This window comes from Syngnathus scovelli, chromosome 15, assembly GCF_024217435.2.
Source record: "Syngnathus scovelli strain Florida chromosome 15, RoL_Ssco_1.2, whole genome shotgun sequence".
NCBI lineage: Eukaryota > Metazoa > Chordata > Actinopteri > Syngnathiformes > Syngnathidae > Syngnathus > Syngnathus scovelli.
The window spans coordinates 10156248-10180106 of record NC_090861.1 but is presented as its reverse complement, the minus strand read 5'-3'; the positions used below and the strand labels follow the sequence as shown (position 1 = coordinate 10180106).

At 42.3% G+C, this 23859-nt stretch overlaps 1 protein-coding gene and 1 long non-coding RNA gene across 8 annotated transcripts in view; one reads left to right on the top strand and one right to left on the bottom strand.

The window, feature by feature from the left end:
• The window catches only part of phf14 (PHD finger protein 14), a 260453-nt gene that overhangs the window by 194982 nt on the left and 41612 nt on the right, over positions 1-23859 (top strand). The gene's annotated exons all lie outside the window — the stretch shown is intronic.
• On the bottom strand, positions 57-23576 carry LOC137840994 (uncharacterized). The gene is made up of 2 exons (XR_011088262.1): positions 21839-23576; positions 57-21433 (listed from the first exon to the last, which is right to left on the bottom strand). It is a non-coding gene; the product is annotated as an uncharacterized lncRNA (long non-coding RNA).

Sequence of the window (23859 nt, the reverse complement as noted above, 5' to 3'; positions counted from 1 at the left end):
CCCAAGTATTTATTCAACCTCTTCACCTTCACACGCAATTTCTTCAGGAATTGCAAATTCTAGTTATTATTATTATTATTCTACTTATTCCGCTCACTTTTTTGACGCCTAACTCCTTCCACATACTTCAACCGATTCACTCCGTTCCACTTTTCACTTATTCCAAATATTCATGACACGGCTGCTTACATTTTTTTTGTTCGAAAAATTTTCCGTTTTCACAAAATTCACGATTTTGTGGCATTTTTTTCCCCATTCATTCTTAATGGCAGATTCAACATTTCACATTTTTGTTGTTCCAGTTTGAAATTCACTTATTTCAACACATTCAAATCACATTGGGGACATTCCCAAACTTGCCAAATTCAAAAATTTCACGTTTTCACTTTTAAAATTTGCACAAAATTTTGCAAAATTTCACAAAATTTAGTTTTTCACTTCTAGTTTCTACATTTTTCCACCGATTCAACTCGTTCCAACTTTCAACTGTTCATCTTTTGCCTACCTATTCCACACCTTCCCACTTAGCAAAATTTCCAAATTTTCAATTTTGAAATTCACACCAAATTTTCCCAAAATTTAGTTTTTCCCTTCTAATTTCTACATTTTTCAACCGATTCAACCCATTCCAACTTTATTCACTTTGTTCACCTTATGCTTACCATATTCACCCCCTTCACCCCCACTTCCACAATTCAACCCTTGACCCCCACTTCCAGAGTGGCGGCCATCTTGGATTGACCCTGAAGTGCCCCAATGAACCCGGAATGAACTGGAAGTGCCCCAAATCAAACCGGAATTGACCCCAAATGAACCGGAAGTGACCTCAGGTAAACCGGAAGTGACCCCAAATCAAACCGGAAGTGACCCCAAATCAAACCGGAAGTGACCTTTTTAAACCGGAAGTGACCCCAAATAAACCGGAAGTGACCTCAGCTAGACCGGAAGTGACCCAAATCAAACCGGAAGTGACCCAAATAGACCGGAAGTGACCCAAATCAAACCGGAAGTGACCATATTTCAACATTAAGTGCCCTAAATACCTACATTTGCGCTAACTTTTGCAAATTTTGCCCGATTAAACCCATTTCAACATTTTAACCCCAAAAGTGAACCTCCTGAAGCCGTTTCTTTCCTTTTGTTCCAAATTTCAGAAACTTTTGGTGCAATTTTTTTTTCTTTTAATTCCCATTCATTCTCTATTAGGATTCAAGATTTGCTCTAACTTCTACATTTTTTAACCGATTCAACTCGTTCCAACTTTCAACTGTTCCTCTTTTGCCTTCCTATTCCACAACTTCCCACTTACCAAAAATTCTCTACAATTTTGTTTTTCTACTCTAATTTCTACATTTTCAACTTATTCAACCCATTCCACCTTTCAACTGTTCATCATTTTCCTACCTATTCCACAACTTCCCACTTACCCAAAATTCCAAATTTTCAATTTTGAAATTCACACCCAATTTTCCCAAATTTCCTTTTTCCCTTGTAATTTCTACATTTTTCAACCGATTCAACTCTTTTCAACATCATTCTGCAACATTCCCCAAGTATTTATTCAACCTCTTCACCTTCACACGCAATTTCTTCAGGAATTGCAAATTCTAGTTATTATTATTATTGTGTGAAGGCGATGGCCTTCACACATATGTTATTCTACACCATTCTCTATTATTATTATTATTATTATTAGTGTGAAGGTGAAGACCTTCACACTATTGTTATTGCTGTCCTTTATTATTATTATTAGTGTGAAGGTGAAGACCTTCACACTATTGTTATTGCTGTCCTTTATTATTATTATTCTACTTATTCCGCTCACTTTTTTGACGCTTAACTACTTCCACATACTTCAACCGATTCACTCCGTTCCACTTTTCACTGATTCCAAATATTCATGACACGGCTGCTTACATTTTTTTCGTTCAAAAAATTTTCCGTTTTCACAAAATTCACGATTTTGTGGCATTTTTTTCCCCATTCATTCTTAATGGCAGATTCAACATTTCACGTTTTTGTTGTTCCAGTTTGAAATTCACTTATTTCAACACATTCAAATCACATTGGGGACATTCCCAAACTTGCCAAATTCAAAAATTTCACGTTTTCACATTTAAAATTTGCACAAAATTTTGCAAAATTTCACAAAATTTAGTTTTTCACTTCTAATTTCTACATTTTTCCACCGATTCAACTCGTTCCAACTTTCAACTGTTCATCTTTTGCCTACCTATTCCACACCTTCCCACTTACCAAAATTTCCAAATTTTCAATTTTGAAATTCACACCAAATTTTCCAAAAATTTAGTTTTTCCCTTCTAATTTCTACATTTTTCAACCGATTCAACTCATTCCAACTTCATTCCCTTTGTTCACCTTATGCTTACCATATTCACCCCCTTCACCCCCACTTCCACAATTCAACCCTTGACCCCCACTTCCAGAGTGGCGGACATCTTGGATTGACCCTGAAGTGCCCCAATGAACTCGGAATGAACCGGAAGTGCCCCAAATCAAACCGGAATTGACCCCGAATGAACCGGAAGTGACCTCAGGTAAACCGGAAGTGACCCCAAATCAAACCGGAAGTGACCCCAAATCAAACCGGAAGTGACCTTTTTTAAACCGGAAGTGACCCCAAATAAACCGGAAGTGACCTCAGCTAGACCGGAAGTGCCTCTAATCAAACCGGAAGTGACCTAAATAGACCGGAAGTGCCTCTAATCAAACCGAAAGTGACCTAAAGAGACCGGAAGTGACCCAAATCAAACCGGAAGTGACCCCAAATGAACCGGAAGTGACCTCAGGTAAACCGGAAGTGACCCCAAATCAAACCGGAAGTGACCTTTTTAAACCGGAAGTGACCTTTTTAAACCGGAAGTGACCCCAAATAAACCGGAAGTGACCTCAGCTAGACCGGAAGTGCCTCTATTCAAACCGGAAGTGACTCAAATAGACCGGAAGTGACCCAAATCAAACTGGAAGTGACCCCAAATGAACCGGAAGTGACCTTAGGTAAATCGGAAGTGACCCCAAATCAAACTGGAAGTGACCTTTTAAAACCAGAAGGGTCCCCAAATCAAACCGGAAGTGACCCCAAATCAAACCGGAAGTGACCTTTTTCAACCGGAAGTGACCTTTTTAAACCGGAAGTGACCCCAAATAAACCGGAAGTGACCTCAGCTAGACCGGAAGTGCCTCTAATCAAACCGGAAGTGACCCAAATCAAACCGGAAGTGACCATATTTCAACATTAAGTGCCCTAATTACCTACATTTGCGCTAACTTTTGCAAATTTTGCCCGATTAAACCCATTTCAACATTTTAACCCCAAAAGTGAACCTCCTGAAGCCGTTTTTTTCCTTTTGTTCCAAATTTCAGAAACTTTTGGTGCAATTTTTTTTTCTTTTAATTCCCATTCATTCTCTATTAGGATTCAAGATTTGCTCTAACTTCTACATTTTTTAACCGATTCAACTCGTTCCAACTTTCAACTGTTCCTCTTTTGCCTTCCTATTCCACAACTTCCCACTTACCAAAAATTATCTACAATTTTGTTTTTCTACTCTAATTTCTACATTTTCAACTTATTCAACCCATTCCACCTTTCAACTGTTCATCATTTTCCTACCTATTCCACAACTTCCCACTTACCCAAAATTCCAAATTTTCAATTTTGAAATTCACACCCAATTTTCCCAAATTTCCTTTTTCCCTTGTAATTTCTACATTTTTCAACCGATTCAACTCTTTTCAACATCATTCTGCAACATTCCCCAAGTATTTATTCAACCTCTTCACCTTCACACGCAATTTCTTCAGGAATTGCAAATTCTAGTTATTATTATTATTCTACTTATTCCGCTCACTTTTTTGACGCTTAACTCCTTCCACATACTTCAACCGATTCACTCCGTTCCACTTTTCACTTATTCCAAATATTCATGACACGGCTGCTTACATTTTTTTTGTTCGAAAAATTTTCCGTTTTCACAAAATTCACGATTTTGTGGCATTTTTTTCCCCATTCATTCTTAATGGCAGATTCAACATTTCACATTTTTGTTGTTCCAGTTTGAAATTCACTTATTTCAACACATTCAAATCACATTGGGGACATTCCCAAACTTGCCAAATTCAAAAATTTCACGTTTTCACTTTTAAAATTTGCACAAAATTTTGCAAAATTTCACAAAATTTAGTTTTTCACTTCTAGTTTCTACATTTTTCCACCGATTCAACTCGTTCCAACTTTCAACTGTTCATCTTTTGCCTACCTATTCCACACCTTCCCACTTAGCAAAATTTCCAAATTTTCAATTTTGAAATTCACACCAAATTTTCCCAAAATTTAGTTTTTCCCTTCTAATTTCTACATTTTTCAACCGATTCAACCCATTCCAACTTTATTCACTTTGTTCACCTTATGCTTACCATATTCACCCCCTTCACCCCCACTTCCACAATTCAACCCTTGACCCCCACTTCCAGAATGGCGGCCATCTTGGATTGACCCTGAAGTGCCCCAATGAACCCGGAATGAACTGGAAGTGCCCCAAATCAAACCGGAATTGACCCCAAATGAACCGGAAGTGACCTCAGGTAAACCGGAAGTGACCCCAAATCAAACCGGAAGTGACCTTTTTAAACCGGAAGTGACCTTTTTCAACCGGAAGTTACCACAAATAAACCGGAAGTGACCTCAGCTAGACCGAAAGTGCCTCTATTCAAACCGGAAGTGACTCAAATAGACCGGAAGTGACCCAAATCAAACCGGAAGTGACCATATTTCAACATTAAGTGCCCAAAATACCTACATTTGCGCTAACTTTTGCACATTTTGACCGATTAAACCCGTTTCTACATTTTAACCCCAAAAGTGAACCTCCTGAAGCCGTTTTTTTCCTTTTGTTCCAAATTTCAAAAGATTTTGGCGCAATTTTTTTTTCTTTTAATTCCCATTCATTCTTTATTAGGATTCAAGATTTGCTCTAACTTCTACATTTTTTAACCGATTCAACTCGTTCCAACTTTCAACTGTTCAATTTTGGTTTTCTACTCTAATTTCTACTTTTTTCAACTTATTCAACCCATTCAACTTATTCAACCCATTCCACCTTTCAACTGTTCATCATTTTCCTACCTATTCCACAACTTCCCACTTACCCAAAATTCCAAATTTTCAGTTTTGAAATTCACACCCAATTTTCCCAAATTTCCTTTTCCCTTGTAATTTCTACATTTTTCAACCGATTCAACTCTTTTCAACATCATTCTGCAGCATTCCTTAAGTATTTATTCAACCTCTTCACCTTCACACGCAATTTCTTCAGGAATTGCAAATTCTAGTTGTGTGAAGGCGATGGCCTTCACACATATGTTATTCTACACCATTCTCTATTATTATTATTATTATATTTTATTCTCCACACTTTTTTGTCCCGCTTCTTCTTCCACATAATTCATCCGATTCACTCCGTTCCACTTTTGACGTATTCAAAATATTCACGAGATGAGCGCTTCCATTTTTCTCGTTCCGAAAATTTTCCGATTTCGCAAAATTCGCGAATTTACGACAAATTTTTCCCCATTCATTCTCAATGGCAGATTCTACATTTCACATTTACGTCATTCCCCTTTTAAATTCACCTAATTCAGCACATTCAAACCACATTCGGAATGATTCTCGACATTCCCAAAATTCCCAAATTCAAAAATTTCACGTTTTCACGTTAAAAATTCCGACAAAATTTCACGAAATTTCGTTTTTCACCTCTAGTTTCTACATTTTTCAACCGATTCAACCCATTCCAATTTTCAACTGTTCATCTTTTGCCTGCCTATTCCACAACTTCTCACCTACCAAAAATTCCAAAATTTCAAATTTGAAATTCAACCAAATTCTCCAAAATTTCGTTTTTCTACTCTAACTTCTACGTTTTTCAACCGATTCAACCCATTCCAACTTTCAACTGTTCATCTTTTGCCTACCTATTCCACACCTTCCCACTTACCAAAATTTCCAAATTTTCAATTTTGAAATTCAACCAAATTCTACAAAATTTGGTTTTTCTACTCTAATTTCTACATTTTTCAACCGATTCAACCCATTCCAACTTTATTCACTTTGGTCACCTCATCCTTACCATATTCACCCCCTTCACCCCCACTTCCACTATGCTTACACAATTCAACCCTTGACCCCCACTTCCAGTGTGGCGGCCATCTTGGATTGACCCTGAAGTGCTCCCAATGACCCTAGAATGAACCGGAAGTGCCCCAAATCGAACCGGAAGTGACCTTAGGTAAACAGGAAGTGACCTTAGGTAAACCGGAAGTGACCCCAAATCAAACCGGAAGTGACCTTTTTAAACCGGAAGTGACCTTTTTAAACCGGAAGTGACCTCAAATAAACTGGAAGTGACCTCAGCTAGACCGGAAGTGCCTCTATTCAAACCGGAAGTGACTCAAATAGACCGGAAGTGACCCAAATCAAACCGGAAGTGACCCCAAATGAACCGGAAGTGACCCCAGGTAAACCGGAAGTGACCCCAAATCAAACCGGAAGTGACCTTTTTAAACCGGAAGTGACCTTTTTCAACCGGAAGTGACCTTTTTAAACCGGAAGTGACCCCAAATAAACCGGAAGTGACCTCAGCTAGACCGGAAGTGCCTCTAATCAAACCGGAAGTGACCCAAATCAAACCGGAAATGACCATATTTCAACATTAAGTGCCCTAAATACCTACATTTGCGCTAACTTTTGCAAATTTTGCCCGATTAAACCCATTTCAACATTTTAACCCCAAAAGTGAACCTCCTGAAGCCGTTTTTTTCCTTTTGTTCCAAATTTCAGAAACTTTTGGTGCAATTTTTTTTTCTTTTAATTCCCATTCATTCTCTATTAGGATTCAAGATTTGCTCTAACTTCTACATTTTTTAACCGATTCAACTCGTTCCAACTTTCAACTGTTCCTCTTTTGCCTTCCTATTCCACAACTTCCCACTTACCAAAAATTCTCTACAATTTTGTTTTTCTATTCTAATTTCTACATTTTCAACTTATTCAACCCATTCCACCTTTCAACTGTTCATCATTTTCCTACCTATTCCACAACTTCCCACTTACCCAAAATTCCAAATTTTCAATTTTGAAATTCACACCCAATTTTCCCAAATTTCCTTTTTCCCTTGTAATTTATACATTTTTCAACCGATTCAACTCTTTTCAACATCATTCTGCAACATTCCCCAAGTATTTATTCAACCTCTTCACCTTCACACGCAATTTCTTCAGGAATTGCAAATTCTAGTTATTATTATTATTCTACTTATTCCGCTCACTTTTTTGACGCTTAACTCCTTCCACATACTTCAACCGATTCACTCCGTTCCACTTTTCACTTATTCCAAATATTCATGACACGGCTGCTTACATTTTTTTTGTTCGAAAAATTTTCCGTTTTCACAAAATTCACGATTTTGTGGCATTTTTTTCCCCATTCATTCTTAATGGCAGATTCAACATTTCACATTTTTGTTGTTCCAGTTTGAAATTCACTTATTTCAACACATTCAAATCACATTGGGGACATTCCCAAACTTGCCAAATTCAAAAATTTCACGTTTTCACTTTTAAAATTTGCACAAAATTTTGCAAAATTTCACAAAATTTAGTTTTTCACTTCTAGTTTCTACATTTTTCCACCGATTCAACTCGTTCCAACTTTCAACTGTTCATCTTTTGCCTACCTATTCCACACCTTCCCACTTAGCAAAATTTCCAAATTTTCAATTTTGAAATTCACACCAAATTTTCCCAAAATTTAGTTTTTCCCTTCTAATTTCTACATTTTTCAACCGATTCAACCCATTCCAACTTTATTCACTTTGTTCACCTTATGCTTACCATATTCACCCCCTTCACCCCCACTTCCACAATTCAACCCTTGACCCCCACTTCCAGAGTGGCGGCCATCTTGGATTGACCCTGAAGTGCCCCAATGAACCCGGAATGAACTGGAAGTGCCCAAAATCAAACCGGGATTGACCCCAAATGAACCGGAAGTGACCTCAGGTAAACCGGAAGTGACCCCAAATCAAACCGGAAGTGACCCCAAATCAAACCGGAAGTGACCTTTTTCAACCGGAAGTGACCTTTTTCAACCGGAAGTGACCCCAAATAAACCGGAAGTGACCTCAGCTAGACCGGAAGTGCCTCTAATCAAACCGGAAGTGACCCAAATCAAACCGGAAATGACCATATTTCAACATTAAGTGCCCTAAATACCTGCATTTGCGCTAACTTTTGCAAATTTTGCCCGATTAAACCCATTTCAACATTTTAACCCCAAAAGTGAACCTCCTGAAGCCGTTTCTTTCCTTTTGTTCCAAATTTCAGAAACTTTTGGTGCAATTTTTTTTTCTTTTAATTCCCATTCATTCTCTATTAGGATTCAAGATTTGCTCTAACTTCTACATTTTTTAACCGATTCAACTCGTTCCAACTTTCAACTGTTCCTCTTTTGCCTTCCTATTCCACAACTTCCCACTTACCAAAAATTCTCTACAATTTTGTTTTTCTACTCTAATTTCTACATTTACAACTTATTCAACCCATTTCACCTTTCAACTGTTCATCATTTTCCTACCTATTCCACAACTTCCCACTTACCCAAAATTCCAAATTTTCTATTTTGAAATTCACACCCAATTTTCCCAAATTTCCTTTTTCCCTTGTAATTTCTACATTTTTCAACCGATTCAACTCTTTTCAACATCATTCTGCAACATTCCCCAAGTATTTATTCAACCTCTTCACCTTCACACGCAATTTCTTCAGGAATTGCAAATTCTAGTTATTATTATTATTCTACTTATTCCGCTCACTTTTTTGACGCTTAACTCCTTCCACATACTTCAACCGATTCACTCCGTTCCACTTTTCACTTATTCCAAATATTCATGACACGGCTGCTTACATTTTTTTTGTTCGAAAAATTTTCCGTTTTCACAAAATTCACGATTTTGTGGCATTTTTTTCCCCATTCATTCTTAATGGCAGATTCAACATTTCACATTTTTGTTGTTCCAGTTTGAAATTCACTTATTTCAACACATTCAAATCACATTGGGGACATTCCCAAACTTGCCAAATTCAAAAATTTCACGTTTTCACTTTTAAAATTTGCACAAAATTTTGCAAAATTTCACAAAATTTAGTTTTTCACTTCTAGTTTCTACATTTTTCCACCGATTCAACTCGTTCCAACTTTCAACTGTTCATCTTTTGCCTACCTATTCCACACCTTCCCACTTAGCAAAATTTCCAAATTTTCAATTTTGAAATTCACACCAAATTTTCCCAAAATTTAGTTTTTCCCTTCTAATTTCTACATTTTTCAACCGATTCAACCCATTCCAACTTCATTCACTTTGTTCACCTTATGCTTACCATATTCACCCCCTTCACCCCCACTTCCACAATTCAACCCTTGACCCCCACTTCCAGAGTGGCGGCCATCTTGGATTGACCCTGAAGTGCCCCAATGAACCCGGAATGAACTGGAAGTGCCCCAAATCAAACCGGAATTGACCCCAAATGAACCGGAAGTGACCTCAGGTAAACCGGAAGTGACCCCAAATCAAACCGGAAGTGACCCCAAATCAAACCGGAAGTGACCTTTTTAAACCGGAAGTGACCCCAAATAAACCGGAAGTGACCTCAGCTGGACCGGAAGTGCCTCTAATCAAACCGGAAGTGACCCAAATAGACCGGAAGTGACCCAAATCAAACCGGAAGTGACCATATTTCAACATTAAGTGCCCAAAATACCTACATTTGCGCTAACTTTTGCAAATTTTGACCGATTAAACCCGTTTCTACATTTTAACCCCAAAAGTGAACCTCCTGAAGCCGTTTTTTTCCTTTTGTTCCAAATTTCAAAAGATTTTGGCGCAATTTTTTTTTCTTTTAATTCCCATTCATTCTTTATTAGGATTCAAGATTTGCTCTAACTTCTACATTTTTTAACCGATTCAACTCGTTCCAACTTTCAACTGTTCAATTTTGGTTTTCTACTCTAATTTCTACTTTTTTCAACTTATTCAACCCATTCAACTTATTCAACCCATTCCACCTTTCAACTGTTCATCATTTTCCTACCTATTCCACAACTTCCCACTTACCCAAAATTCCAAATTTTCAATTTTGAAATTCACACCCAATTTTCCCAAATTTCCTTTTTCCCTTGTAATTTCTACATTTTTCAACCGATTCAACTCTTTTCAACATCATTCTGCAACATTCCCCAAGTATTTATTCAACCTCTTCACCTTCACACGCAATTTCTTCAGGAATTGCAAATTCTAGTTATTATTATTCTACTTATTCCGCTCACTTTTTTGTCCGTTAACTACTTCCACATACTTCAACCGATTCACTCCATTCCACTTTTCACTGATTCCAAATATTCATGACACGGGTGCTTACATTTTTTTCGTTCAAAATATTTTCCGTTTTCGCAAAATTCACAAAATTCCGGCAAATTCTTCCCCATTCATTCTTAATGGCAGATTCAACATTTCACATTTACGTTGCTCCAGTTTGAAATTCACTTAATTCAACACATTCAAATCACATTGGGGACATTCCCAAACTTGCCAAATTAATAAATTTCACATTTTCACTTTTAAAATTTGCACAAAATTTTGCAAAATTTCACAAAATTTAATTTTTCACTTCTAATTTCTACATTTTTCCACCGATTCAACCCATTCCAACTTTCAACTGCTCACTTTTTTGTCCGTTAATTACTTCCACATACTTCAACCGATTCACTCCGTTCCACTTTTCACTTATTCCAAATATTCATGACATGGGTGCTTACATTTTTTTCGTTCAAAAAATTTTCCGTTTTCACAAAATTCACGAATTTATGGCAAATTTTTCCCCATTCATTCTTAATGGCAGATTCAACATTTCACGTTTTTGTTGTTCCAGTTTGAAATTCACTTATTTCAACACATTCAAATCACATTGGGGACATTCCCAAACTTGCCAAATTCAAAAATTTTACGTTTTCACTTTTAAAATTTGCACAAAATTTTGCAAAATTTCACAAAATTTAATTTTTCACTTCTAATTTCTACATTTTTCCACCGATTCAACTCGTTTCACCTTTCAACTGTTCATCTTTTTCCTACCTATTCCACAACTTTCTACTCACCAAAAGTTCTAAATTTTTAATTTTAAAATATATGCCAAATTCTCCAAAATTTCATTTTTCAACTCTACCTACATTTTCAACCGATTCAACCCGTTCAATTTTCCTATGTATTCCACAACTTCCCACTTACCAAATATTACAAATTTTCACCACAAATTCTCCCAAATTTCGTTTTACACTTTTATTTTCCGCATTTCTCATGTCATTCAACTCGTTTCAACATCATTCGGCATCATTCCCCAAGAAGTTATTCAAATTATTCACCTTCACATGCAATTCCTCAAAAAAAATTGCATTTTCTAGTTCATCAGTATCATTGAAAAGGTACAGGATCAACTTGAAACCAAAGGCTTTTGTAAAAAATAAAAGCTGTAAGCTTCTCCTCCCTCATGAACAGATATAATCCACACTTAGAGTCAAATATAACCCAATCAATGGAACGTCAGAATGGACAGTGCATCTTTTAAACCAGTAAAAGAGGTCAGTCCACTCACTGTCTTCATTACTGGTCAGCAATAAAACATGTCAAAGTGAACCATAACACATCACACGTGATCGGTAAAGAACTGACAAATCACCAATGAACAGAAATCCATCCATCTATCTCCATCCATCTTCTTCCGCTTATCCGGGGTCGGGTCGTGGGGTTAGCAGCTTTAGGAGGGACTCCCAGACTTCCCTCTCCCCAGCCACCTCATCCCGGGGGATCCCAAGGCGTTCCCAGGCCAGCTGAGAAACATAGTCTCTCCAGCGCGTCCTGGGTCGTCCCCGGGGTCTCCTACCGGTGGGACATGCCCGGAACTCCTCCCCAGGGAGGCGTCCAGGAGGCATCCTGATGAGATGCCCGAGCCACCTCATCTGGCTCCTCTCAACGTGGAGGAGTAGCGACTCTCTCTCCCGGATGACCGAGCTTCTCACCCTATCTCTAAGGGAGAGCCCGGACATCCTGCGACGAAACCTCATTTCGGCCGCTTGTATCCGGGATCTCGTTCTTTCAGTCACAACTCATAGCTGGTGACCATAGGTGAGGGTAGGAGCGTAAATCGACCGGTAAATTGAGACCTTTGCCTTTTGGCTCAGCTCTCTCTTTACCACGTCAGACCGGTACAGAGTCCGCATTACTGCCGACGTTGCACCGATACGCCTGTCGATCTTGCGCTCCATCCTCCCCTCACTCGTGAACAAGACCCCAAGATACTTGAACATCTCCACTTGGGTTAGGATCTCATCCCCGATCCGGAGAGGGGATCCACCCTTTTCCGACCGAGGTCCATGGATTCGGATTTGCAGGTGCTGACCCTCATCCCGACCGCTTCACACTTGGCTGCGAACCGCTCCAGTGAGAGCTGGAGATCACGGCGTGAAGAAGCCAACAGCACCACGTCGTCTGCAAAAAGCAGAGACGCCATGCTGAGGTCCCTAAACCGGACCCCCTCAACGCCTCGGCTGCGCCTAGAAATTCTGTCCATAAAAATGATGAACAGAATCGGTGACAAAGGGCAGCCTTGGCGGAGTCCAACCCTCAATGGGAATGGATCCGACTTACTGCCGGAAATGCGGACCAAACTCTGGCATCGGTGATACAGGGACCGAACCACCCTTATCAGTTGGCTTGGCACCCCTCCACAGAACCTCCCGAGGGACACGGTCAAACGCCTTCTCTAAGTCCACAAAACACATGTGGACTGGTTGGGCGAACTCCCATGCACCCTCGAGGATCCTGCCGAGGGTGTAGAGCTGGTTCACTGTTCCACGGCCAGTACGAAAGTCACGCTGCCCCTCCTGAATCCGAGGTTCAACCTCCAGACGGACCCTCCTCTCCAGCACCCCTGAATAGGCTGAGGAGTGTGATTACACCCTCCTGTCCCCCTTCTTAAAGAGGGGGACCACCACCCCAGCCTGCCAATCCAGAGGCACTGTCCCCGATGTCCACCCAATATTGTAGAGGCGTGTCAGCCATGACAGCCCCACAACATTCAGAGCCTTTAAGAACTCTGGGCAGATCTCATCCACCCCCAGGGCCTTGCCTATGAGTTTTTTAACTACCTCAGTGACTTCGACCCCAGAGATTGGAGAGTCCGCCTCAGAATGAAAGGCATGTAGGTGGAATTGAGGAGGTCTTCGAAGTATTCTCCCCACCGACTCACGACGTCCCGACTCGAGGTCAGCAGCACGCCATCCCACTAAACAGTGTTGACGTTGCACTGCTTCCCCCTCCTGAGACGCCGGATGGTGGACCAGAATTTCCTCGAAGCTGTCCGGAAGTCATTCTTCATGGCCTCGCCAAACTCCTCCCACGCCCGGGTTTTTGCCTCAGCAACCGCCGAAGCCGCGTTCCGCTTGGCCATCCGGTACCTGTCAGCTGCCTCCAGAGTCCCGCAGGCCAAAACGGCCCGATAGGACTCCTTCTTCAGCTTGACGGCATCCCTTACCGCCGGTGTCCACCCGCGGGTTCGGCGATTTCCGCCACGACAGGCACCAACGACCTTACGGCCACAGCTCCGGTCGGCCGCCTCAACAATGGATTCGCGGAACATGGTCTACTCGGACTCAATTTCCCCCGCCTCCCCTGGGACGTGGGAAAAGCTCTGCTGGAGGAGGAACTGAAGCTCTTCCTGACAGGGGATTCTGCCTGACGTTCCCAGCAGACCCTCACAGAGCGTTTGGGTCTGCCAGGTCGGACCGGCATCTTCCCCCAACATCGGAGCCAACCCACCACCAGGTGGTGATCAATTGACAGCTCCGCCCCTCTCTTCACCCGAGTGTCCAAAACATGTGGCCGCAAATCCGATGACACGACTACAAAGTCGATCATCGAACTGCGGCCTAGGGTGTCCTGGTGCCAAGTGCACACACCCCTTATGTTTGAACATGGTGTTCATTATAGAAAATCCATGTCGAGCACAGAAGTCCAGTAATAGAACACTGCTCGGGTTTAGATCGGGGGGCCGTTCCTCCCAATCACGCCCTTCCAGGTCTCACTGTCATTGCCCCCGTGAGCATTGAAGTCACCCAGTAGAACAATGGAGTCCCCAGAAGGAGCGCTCTCCAGCACTTCCTCCAGGGACCTCAAGAAGGGTGGGTACTCTGAGCTGCTGTTTGGTGCATAGACACAAACAACAGGACCCGTCCCCCCACCCGAAGGCGGAGGGAGGCTACCCTCTCGTTCACCGGGGTGAACCCCAATGTGCAGGCGCCCAGCTGTGGGGCAGTAAGTATACCCACACCTGTTCGACTCCTCTCACCATAGGCAACTCCAGAGTGGAAGAGAGTCCAGCTCCTCTCAAGAGGGCTAGTACCGGAACCCAAACTGTGTGTGGAGGCAAGTCCAACTATATATAGTCGGAACTTTTCTGCCTCGCTCACCAGTTCAGGCTTCTTTCCAGCCAGAGTGGTGACATTCCATGTCCCAAGAGCCAGCTTCTGCAGCTCGGGATCGGACCGCCAAGGTCCCTGCCTTTGGTCGCCGCCCAGCTCACAATGCACCCGACCCCTTTGGCCCCTCCCACAGGTGGTGAGCCCATGGAAAGAGGGAACCACATTTCCTTTTCGGGCTGTGTTCGGCCGGACCCCATGGGCGAAGGCCCGGCCACCAGACGCTCGCCTTCGAGCCCCACCTCCAGGCCTGGCTCCAGAGGGGGGCCCCAGAGTCCATATATGTTTTTCTTCATAAGGGGCTTTTTGAGCCGTGCTTTGTCTGGCCCCTCACCTGAGACCCTTTTGCCATGGGTGACCCTACCAAGGGCATGAAGCCCCAGACAACATGGCTCCAAGGATCATTGGGACATACAAACCCCTCCACCACGGTAAGGTGATGACTCACGGAGGGGAATGAACAGAAATGACGATATTTAAAGGAGTCATATCATGAAAAATGCACTATTTTTGCTTTTATATTCATTTTTTTGTGCACTTGGACTCTCCAAGATCGTAGAAAAGTGTAATATATCCCTCCAGATGTTGCAGAGGTATGTACTTTTACGATTTGTTTGGGGGCTATTTTTCACTCTGTTCAGTTTTCTCCATTTTCTATTACGTATTTTTATCTATACGTCACATCCTTTGTGGCGGGACTACCAAACAAGGTAATGGGTGTGGCCAAACGGCTTCGCAAATCCGACATCTTTTTTACTCAGAGAGACTTTAGTAGTCCAAACTCAAGGATGCCAAAGTGGAGAGATTAGTATGTTCCATTGTTGGATGCACCAATCCAGACAACTCATTGCACCGTCCCCCTGCATCAGAACCTCAAAGAAGTGCCTTTTTCAAGCAGTGTTCCCACAAATGTGGGCAAAGTCCTGCTTGTTCAAGGACGAGTGTTTCAGAAATCTTTTGTCAGTATAGAGAATGATTCACCGAAAGACTTCGTTTCATTGATGGTTCAGTTACTTCAAGCTATGGAAATGATGGACACAGTGAAGTGGTAAGCTTGAGATGACACAAAAATATTAAACTGTATTTCACTTTTAGATTATGCCCTCGTTTTCATAGCATTAGCGTCTGTCTTTCTGCTGATTTTAAAGCTGTGCGCTCCATGTTTTCACTTCTTGTGTGTGTATTTTGAGTAGTTGTATCAGATGAATTGCATCAAAGATGCTGTATTATTCTTGGGAAACAATAATGTGTTAAATGCATTTGTTAGCATCTCGCTAATGTTAGCATTATCATACTGGCTAACTTAACTGCAATGCTTGTTCACAAGACGTGTTCATAAATATTGTGGGGATTTATTTTGTTACGCGTTATGTATGGTTGTATGGACAAGTCTTCTGCCGTTGACATTTTTTTAATCAATCAAAAAGTTTGCGGCAGAATTAAACTCTACTTCGGCTGAAAAACTACAAATATGTCCGACCGGAAGTCCCCATGGAACTCAATGCTCACGAATAAACAATCCTATTGTTACATCTTTCTTTTTCTTTTTCCAAGTTAAGGCCTTTCCTTTGAATGTAGGGCACTAAGTGCAGCAACAAGACTAAAGGAACACATCTATAGAAACACAAGCAATTCTAGGCTCAAAGTTCAAAACACATTACATTTCACAAGTGTAAACACAACATATCCAACGTATAAAACACATTCATTTGTCTTTTTTTCATACTGTATAGTCTTTCAGGTTGTGGGGTCTGATAACTAGCCGACCCGATCTGGTGTGTGTCCCTCGTTCCCCTGCTGAGGTATCCGATAATGTGGCCTCCGTGGGTGTTTGTGTGGGTGCCTCTTGTGTTGGAGAACATTCTGTGAGACTGCGTCTGAGGTGGCGACGATTCCTTCTCAGGACCCCGCCTGAGTCTAACTCCACCTCATATGATCTGTGGCTCACTTGCTGAACCACCTTCCCTGGTCTCCAGTTCTTGTGTGTGTCACAGGGCTGTCGCCATTTGTAATTGTCCATATCTTTTGCTGTGCTGTTGTAGTATTTTTCTTGTCTCTCTCTGTTGTTTTTCAGTCCCTGGTCATTATGTGTTATTTCCGGTTCCAGCAGTGTGTCCTTTGTGGGAAGCAGAGTCCTGGTCCTCCTGCTCAGCAGTCTCTGTGCTGGGTTTGTGTTGAGACCCTGGCTTGGTGTTCCAATGATCCAGCATGGCTAAGTAGGGATTCTGTCTCGCTGCTGCAGCCTTCAGCATCAGTTGCTTGGCGATCTTTACTGCTGATTCTGCCTACCCATTGCTCTGTGGGTAACCTAGCGACGATGTTCTATGTTCGAAGCCCCACTTCTGGCTGAAGCGCTGGAACTCCAGGGATGCAAATTGGGGTCCGTTATCTTAGATAACAGTGTCAGGTATCCCCTGTCGGGCAAAGTGAGCCTTCAGTTTTCTGATAACGGTATTGCTCTTAGTGTTAGGTAAGTAATCTACCTCCCAGAAATTTGAATAATTACCCACTCTTATTAGATAGTCTTTGTTGTGGAAGGAGTGTGGTTGTACTGTCTCTTTCTGTTGTTTTGGGTCCACTGACCTGCAGATGTCGCATTTGGAGATGAAGGTCTTGATCTCCTCGTTCATCCCCAGCCAATACAGACACTCTCTCGCTCTCCTCAAACATCCCTCCACTCCCAGGTGTGAAGAGTGAATTCTGTGTGTCATGTCCACCATGAGAGCATCTGGTATCACATCTCTGTCTCCCCGGAACACTATGCCATCCTGGAAACTCAGTTCATCTTGGAAGTTGTGGTAGTGCCATATGTCATTTGGTAAGTCCTTTTTCCTCTTAGGCCACCCCAGCAATATTCTGTTTGTCACACTCTGTAGTTTTGTGTCCTCTTTGGTTACAGCCCTGATGACACTCAGCCTCTCTGCTGAAATGGGTAGGTAGCTAATCATGTTCACAGTCTCTGTCTGTCTCACACTCTCCCTTGGTGTTCTCTGGTAAGTATGCTCTACTGAGTGTGTCTGCAAGTAGCTTATCCCTGCCCGGAACATATATCACAGTAATGTCATACTGTTGCAGTCTGAGTAGCATTATCTGCAGTCTCTTTGGTGCACTAAGTAGTGGTTTTCTGTGGATATTCTCTAGGGGTGTGTGGTCACTCTGTACTGTGACCTCTTTTCCGTAAGTATACTGATGAAACACTATGGCCAAATATTCTTTTTCTATTTGAGCATAGCCCTTTTCAGTCGATGTGAGTGCCCTGCTACTAAATGCAATTGGTTGACCTTTCTGTGTCAGGGTGGCCCCCGGCCTGGTGTCTGACGCGTCACACTGGAGTGTCAATTCCTCTTCCTTGTTGTTGTACTGTAGGACTAGTGCTCTGGCAATTTTGTCTTTCAGTCTGTGAAACGCTCCTTGGGTGGCCTGCATGAGCTTTCTCTGGAGCAAATGTTCTAAGGTAGCTCGACTCTTCTTCTAGTTTCACATGCCAGAAGCCTTGCTTTACATCACAGACTGTGAACACTTCTGCCTTGGACATCTCGAGCATTATGTCATCAATGGTTGGGAGTGGATAGTGACTTCTTTTAGTGCTCTATTCAGAGGTTTTGGGTCTATACAGATCCGGAGCTTCCCATTAAGCTTTTTCACTGCTAACATGCTACTGAGCCAGTCAGTGCCGCGTACCACTGGTGCGATTATCCCTCTTCTCTCTAGGTCTTTGAACTCCTCTTGCAGAGGTCTCATCATGGCTACAGGCACTCTGCATTTCGGCAGTATCACTGGCGGTGCTCTGTCATATATCTCTATCCTATATTCACCCTCCATGCAGCCCACTTCGGTGAACACATCCTCAAACTCATCCATTATTTTGTCCATGGTCATGTGACCTCCATTTGTCACTGCACTTGGCACCTTCTTCACTATGCTGTCAATAGCCAGAATGTTCTCATATTGCACTTTTATGAGTTTCATGGCTTCACTGGCTTTTCTGCCTAGTAAAAGGGTTCTGCTGCTCTGGTCCACTACTTGGAACTCTAATCTGTACAGTTTGTTGTTTCTGGGGTTTCTGACTTTTACCCTACATGTACCTAGTGGAGTAAGTTTTGTCTTGTTGTACATCACTAGCACTTTCTTGGTGTGTTCTGGCTGTGTGTCTGGGTTTAAAAGATCAATGGGGATTCAATCTGGAAATCAACAACTTTTCCTCCGATCTTCATCCCTGCAAAGAGCTGTTGGACCTGACTGTGGCTGTCTTTCAACTGATTCACCTTTTCCCTCTCTCCCTGTTCTTCAGTTATACAGTTGACATCCTCATACGAGTCACTGTCACTTGTCTCCTCTGTGACGGCATGTGCTTTCCTCGTTTTCCAACTGGTCTCTAGTCTTTATTTGCACTGAGATGCGAAATGGTTTTCCTTCCCACACTTCTTACACTTTTTCCCAAAAGCCGGACACTTTTTCGTCCTACGCACGTGTTTTCCCACAGAACTTGCAGTGAATCTCGTTCTCCCTCTGTCTGATCTGTCTGCTTCACTGCGTGTACTTCCGCCACTGTCAGTCCTTGAAGCGTCTTACTATTCTCCCTCGACAGCTCTGTAGATCTGCAGATGTTCAGACATGACTCCAGCGTCAGCGTTTCGTCCTTGAGTAATCTCTCCCTCAGTGCTGAGCTGTTTGTACCACACACTACACAATCCCTTATCAAAGACTCTAATGCAGGGGTCTCAAAGTCCAGTCCTCGGGGGCCGCATTCCTACATGTTTTCCAAGTTTCCCTCGTTAAACACACCTCATTCAATTATCAGGCTGCTGCAGAACGTGAGGATGAACTGATCATTTGAATCAGGTCTGTTTAACAAGGGAAACTTGGAAAACATGTAGGAATGCGGCCCCCGAGGAATGGACTTTGAGACCTCTGCTCTAATGGTTACAAAATTGCAGGTGCTAGCCAGTACTTTCAAGTCCGTTACTTAGCTATCCACATTTTCATTTAATCCTTTGTAGTCTTGTAAAGAATCGGTACCTCTCCACACTGTTTCATCATTGAACTCACTGTGATCCTTGCTATGGGGCTCGCACTCGCCAAAGTTGTCCACAGTTCTCTGCCCTTTTCTCCGATGAGGTAGCTGAGCAGCTTCACTTTCGTCGTCTCGTCCGCCGTTGGCTGGGTAAGGTCCATGTAAAGTTTGAACTCCTCTTTCCAACTTCTCCATGACTTTGGCAAGTTGCTGGAATCCACCGCTAATGTTCCCGGTGGTTTTAACCCTTCCATCGCCATCAGCTAACTAGCTAGTGCTAACTTTCCGTTCTGTTATCTAAACTACGGTAGGTACATTAAAGTACGGTACATTTCGGCGTGTACATCGCTGCCACCATGTTACATTATGTTCTGTTCCCGACTGTACATAATGGAAGGTTAAATCAGTTGTTCTTGCTTACTTGAACGTCTTTATTTATTCCTCTCTGAACATCATCTTTTTTCTAATGGACTGTGTCACTCAAATGTGGTCCCCATGGAACACAATGCTCACTAATAAACAATCCTATTGTTACATGAAATATCTCGTTTGCATTTAACGGGACCACACCAAAACGGCTTGCTCTGAGCCGCACCTCAGAACAAGTATGAAAGAAGGACCAAGAAGACTAACGAGATCATCATAGACTTCAGAAGGCATAGCCCTGAGCCAGCTCCCCTCTTCATCAACGGCGAGCAGGTAGAGAGGGTCCACAGCGTCGAGTACCTGGGCGTCCACATCTCTGACCAGATCTCCTGGTCAGAGAACATCACCACCATCGTCAAGAAGGCCCAGCAACGGTTACACTTCCTGAGAGTCCTCAGGAGGTACAACCTCAACACCGACCTGTTGCTGACCTTCTACCGCTCTTCCATCGAGAGTCTGCTGACCTACTGCATCACAGTATGGTTCGGCAGCTCCACCGCCGCTGACAGGGAGAAGCTGCAGAGAGTGGTGAAGGCAGCTCAGAGGATCATTGGCCGCCCTCTCCCCTCCCTTACGGACATTTACACTGCCCGCTGCCTCAGCAGAGCTAAGGCCATCTCAGCGGACAGCTCCCACCCTGGTTCCGCCCTGTTTGACCTGTTGCCCTCTGGAAGGCGCGACAGGCAAATGAAGACCAGGACAAACAGACTCAAAAACAGTTTCTTTCCCAAAGCCATTGCCGCCCTCAACTCCAACCGGCACTGATGACACTTTCCTCCATGCACTATCCGCACTACTGTTTCCTATTATTCATTTACTTTCCTATTATTCATTTCCTTATTGTATCCCTCCTTGGTTTGTGGTGCTCCTAAGGACGGGGACACCGGGGCATCCTTCTTCTTCTGTTGATAATTTGACTTGTACTTTTATCTAGAATGACAATAAAGGTTTTCTGATTTCTGATCAATGCTCTGTCTGTCTGTGCAAACACACAAGCTCCCTGTACACACTGTGGACCACTGTGTGCAACACTAGATGAAATAAAAAAATAATAATAAGTGACTTAATTAATTAATTGATTGATTAAAAATATATTGTCTATTGGGTTCATCAATATTTTACACAAAGAATTTCGTCAGACCGGGAGTTGTCTTCATTAGGCCAACGACTCCTGCAGGAGGGCACCCCAGACGCTCGCTCGCAGAATACTTTTGGCTGGATTGCGCCTTTGCTGCAGTCTTTGGCCACTTTTATTCAGTTCAAAACAGTGGGTGGGGTTTACACAAATGTATATCCTCCTTTGTTCACGGTAGCAGCTGGACCCCTAATGCACCTAATGGACGAGTAATGCACTTATGACCCTCGGGAAGTTGGACTCCTAATGGACCTAGGAAACGAAGACGCTGTTGTTCAAAATGGATCATGTGTAGCCATATGTTCCTGCGCTAGTCATATGCCGCCGAGACATGAATGGATCTTTGGGTCAGCATGCCCCCGAGTAATAGATAGCCATATGCCGGACACAGTCAAACGGTCAGCTTCAACACAGCTTCAACACAGAATCTTAATGATAACATTAAAAGTATATTTAACCCAACATTCTCCCCTGTTTATAATTCATTAATATGTTTACAATTCATGGGAAAACAAAACATCAGCTAATAACTATATGTATATATATATAATATATACGGCTGACTAGCTCAATCAGTAAGTCACATGACTTACAAACGGGAGACCGGTGTTCGATTCCCGGCAGGGGCACAATATGAGCAACGAGCGATTACCTTACCAACATCTGACATCTCAGTCCGGAAAAGTGCAGTACTAGGAACAGCAAAGATACTGCGTAGAACCCTCAAGCTCCCAGCCCTCTGGTAGAGGACCCGAGCTTGAAGAGAAAAAGAGACCACCCACGGGGGTGAGGAAAAGTTATATATATATATATATATACACTACCGTTCAAAAGTTTGGGGTCACCCAAACAATTTTGTGTTTTCCATGAAAAGTCACACTTATTCACCACCAAACGTTGTGAAATGAATAGAAAATAGAGTCAAGACATTTACAAGGTTAGAAATAATGATTTGTATTTGAAATAAGATTTTTTTTACATCAAACTTTGCTTTCGTCAAAGAATCCTCCATTTGCAGCAATTACGGCATTGCAGACCTTTGGCATTCTAGCTGTTAATTTGTTGAGGTAATCTGGAGAAATTGCACCCCACGCTTCCAGAAGCAGCTCCCACAAGTTGGATTGGTTGGATGGGCACTTCTTGCGTACCATACGGTCAAGCTGCTCCCACAACAGCTCAATGGGGTTCAGATCTGGAGCGTCACATTTGTGGGGTCAATTAAAAGCTCAAAATGGCCAGAAAAAGAGAACTTTCATCTGAAACTCGACAGTCTATTCTTGTTCTTAGAAATGAAGGCCATTCCATGCGAGAAATTGCTAAGAAATTGAAGATTTCCTACAACGGTGTGTACTGCTCCCTTCAGAGGACAGCACAAACAGGCTCTAACCAAAGTCGAAAAAGAAGTGGGAGGCCGCGTTGCACAACTGAGCAAGAAGATAAGTACATTAGAGTCTCTAGTTTGAGAAACAGACGCCTCATAGGTCCCCAACTGGCATCTTCATTAACTAGTACCCGCAAAACACCAGTGTCAACATCTACAGTGAAGAGGCGGCTGCGGGATTCTGGGCTTCAGGGCAGAGTGGCAAAGAAAAAGCCATATCTGAGACTGGCCAACAAAAGAAAAAGATTAAGATGGGCAAAAGAACACAGACATTGGACAGAGGAAGACTGGAAAAAAGTGTTGTGGACGGATGAATCCAAGTTTGAGGTGTTTGGATCACAAAGAAGAACGTTTGTGAAACGCAGAACAAATGAAAAGATGCTGGAAAAATGCCTGACGCCATCTGTTAAGCATGGAGGAGGTAATGTGATGGTCTGGGGTTGCTTTGGTGCTGGTAAGGTGGGAGATTTGTACAGGGTAAAAGGGATTCTGAATCAAGAAGGCTATCACTCCATTTTGCAACGCCATGCCATAGCCAGTGGACAGCGTTTGATTGGAGCCAATTTCATCCTACAACAGGACAATGACCCAAAACACACCTCCAAATTGTGCGAGAACTATTTAGAGCAGAAGCAGGCAGCTGGTATTCTATCGGTAATGGAGTGGCCAGCGCAGTCACCAGATCTGAACCCCATTGAGCTGTTGTGGGAGCAGCTTGACCGTATGGTACGCAAGAAGTGCCCATCCAACCAATCCAACTTGTGGGAGCTGCTTCTGGAAGCGTGGGATGCAATTTCTCCAGATTACCTCAACAAATTAACAGCTAGAATGCCAAAGGTCTGCAATGCCGTAATTGCTGCAAATGGAGGATTCTTTGACAAAAGCAAAATTTGATGTAAAAAAAATCTTATTTCAAATACAAATCATTATTTCTAACCTTGTCAATGTCTTGACTCTATTTTCTATTCATTTCACAACGTTTGGTGGTGAATAAGTGTGACTTTTCATGGAAAACACAAAATCGTTTGGGTGACCCCAAACTTTTGAACGGCAGTGTATATATATATATATATATATATATATATATATATATATATATATATATATATATATATATATATATATATATATATATATAGAGTATAGCCTATGCCTACATAACATAGTATAGTAATTCCAAATAGTATGTAAGTTTACATTCTTGAGTTTATCAGAAATACAGCTCTCCATCTGGCTTTGGGCATGTTGAACATCAAACAGGGTAGGCATCAAATCACGCAAGTCGGTCAGTCATCTT